This window comes from Micropterus dolomieu, linkage group LG12, assembly GCF_021292245.1.
Source record: "Micropterus dolomieu isolate WLL.071019.BEF.003 ecotype Adirondacks linkage group LG12, ASM2129224v1, whole genome shotgun sequence".
Classification (NCBI taxonomy): Eukaryota; Metazoa; Chordata; class Actinopteri; order Centrarchiformes; family Centrarchidae; genus Micropterus; species Micropterus dolomieu.
In genome coordinates, this window is record NC_060161.1 from 37,484,400 (window position 1) to 37,487,099 (window position 2,700).

Below are 2,700 nucleotides of genomic sequence, written 5' to 3' on the forward strand. Positions count from 1 at the left end.
ACAACGGACAGTCAGGACTGCAGAAAAGATCATCACTGCAGATCCATCTCACCCCGGACACAACCTGTTCCAGCTCCTCCCCTCTGGTAGGCGCTACAGAGCACTGTACGCCAAAACCAACAGACACAGAAGCAGTTTCTTCCTACAAGCCATCACTCTGATGAACAGTTGATTTCAGACTCAGTGTCAGGAACAATTCCTGTGCAATAACCCAGTAACTCTGTCTCTAATCAGCCACCTGTTTACTGGTTTCCACTTATTATTTATTTATTCACCATTCTCTATTTCAGTGCTGTTCATACTATGTCATATATACTGTATACCAATACACCTACCTCAGGTCATAGGTCTTATTTATTTTTTCCAGCATCCTTTGCACTATGCTCCATCACACAGTGTACATGTGTACATGTATGCATGTATGTGTACCTGTATATCATATCCACCTTCAACATGCACATAATGACAATAGTTTACTCTTGCATCCTTTGCACTCTGATCACTGCACTATTTGTCAATATGTCTATATTGTTTTGTTCATAGTGTGTATATTAGTGTTGTCTATTCTGTAGTTTGTGTCTGATTTTATTTTATTATTATTTTATTATTGTGTTATGGTGATTTTGTATGAGTAAGCACATCATGAGCAATGTACAATCCTGAGTCAAATTCCTCTTATGTTTACACATACCTGGCAATAAAGCTGATTCTGATATGGTTTATCAGATATAGGCCTAGATATTGTTTAACATAACGATTCTTTAATAATGTAAATATTGTACATATATATATATATATATATATATATATATATATATATACACACACACACACACACACACACACACACACATATATACACACACACACACACGTGCTGGTTATATAATTAGAATATCATCAAAAAGTTGATTTATTTCAGTAATTTAATTCAATATGTGAAACTTGGACATTATATTCATTCATTACATACAGAATGATATATTTCAAATTTATTTCATTTAATTGTGATGATTAAAACTGACAACTAATGAAAATCCCAACTTCAGTATCTATAATATATAATATAATATTACTTAAGACGAATACAACTGAAAAGTTTGAACATGATAAGTATGAGCATGTACAGCACTCAATACTTAGTTGGGGCATGGAGTCGATCAGTCTGTGGCACTGCTCAGGTGTTATGGGAGCCCAGGTTGCTCTGATAGTGGCCTTCAGCTCTTCTGCATTGTTGGGTCTGGCGTATCGCATCTTCCTCTTCACAACACCCCATAGATTTTCTATAGGGTTAAGGTCAGGCGAGTTTGCTGGCCAATTATAATATTGTCTTTAATTTTGAACCTTTTCACAATATTCTAATTTTCTGAGATACTGATTTTGGGGTTTTCATTAGTTTTCAGTTTTAATCATCACAATTAAATGAAATAAACACTTGAAATATGTCAGTCTGTGTAGAATGAATTTGAATGGATTTACTGAAATAAATCAACTTTTTGATGATATTCTAATTATATGACCAGCACCTGTATATATGTGTATACCCGATTCAAACCAGTGATCATCTGACTTATATTTTTATTCAGTAAACAGCTTGCATTGTGCTGCAGAGACTAAAAGTGCAATTTAATAAGCCGTTAATGGAAAGTGCAAATATTTCTACAGCTTGTAAAGGGTCATACAGGCTGCTTTCCAGTGGCAAATTGTGCATTTACGATCTTTGAGTAACAAACAGAACAACCAAACCTTCAATTCAAAAGGCATTTGCCTGATTTTGTTAATGTTTGCATCTGCCCAGCTCATTAATATCTAGCACAAGCCCACCAGTTAAAGCTCTCTTGCGTAACCGTGCACACAGCTTGGATGACAGCACATACCAAAAGATTACTATGTGATTTGATTCCAGCGCGTTCCACCGACCTGTCTTTACTTTCGTGGCAAACTAAAAGCCTGCGCAGAGTTGTGTCATTACGACTTCATGACATTTTGTAAAGTTTTGAAACAGCGGCGGGAACTCTGTATCGGGATATTGCATTTTAAAATCCTCAATTATTGAAATCAGTATCGGACTTAAAAATCCCATATCGGTCAGGCTCTAATTACAATACACCTACAGTGGGTACGGAAAGTATTCAGACCCCTTTAAATTTTTCACTCTTTGTTTCATTGCAGTCATTTTCCAAAAATCAAAAAAGTTCTTTTTATTTCTCAGTAATGTACACTCAGCACCCCATCTTGACAGAAAAAAACAGAAATGTAGAAATTTTTGCAAATTTATTAAAAAAGAAAAACTGAAATATCACATGGTCATAAGTATTCAGACCCTTTGCTCAGTATTTAGTAGAAGAACCCTTTTGATCTAATACAGCCATGAGTCGTTTTGGGGAAGATGCAACAAGTTTTTCACATCTGGATTTGGGTATCCTCTGCCATTCCTCCTTGCAGATCCTCTCCAGTTCTGTCAGGTTGGATGGTAAACGTTGGTGGACAGCCATTTTCAGGTCTCTCCAGAGATGCTCAATTGGGTTTAAGTCAGGGCTCTGGCTGGGCCATTCAAGAACAGCCACGGAGTTGTTGTGAAGCCACTCCTTCGTTATTTTAGTGGTGTGCTTAGGGTCATTGACTTGTTGGAAGGTAAACCTTCGGCCCAGTCTGAGGTCCAGAGCACTCTGGAAAAGGTTTTCGTCCAGGATATCCCTG

At 36.9% G+C, this 2,700-nt stretch overlaps 1 protein-coding gene across 2 annotated transcripts in view; it reads right to left on the bottom strand.

Moving 5' to 3' along the window:
* The window catches only part of LOC123980197 (zinc finger protein 239-like), a 387,571-nt gene that overhangs the window by 352,265 nt on the left and 32,606 nt on the right, over positions 1-2,700 (bottom strand). The window lies entirely within an intron of this gene.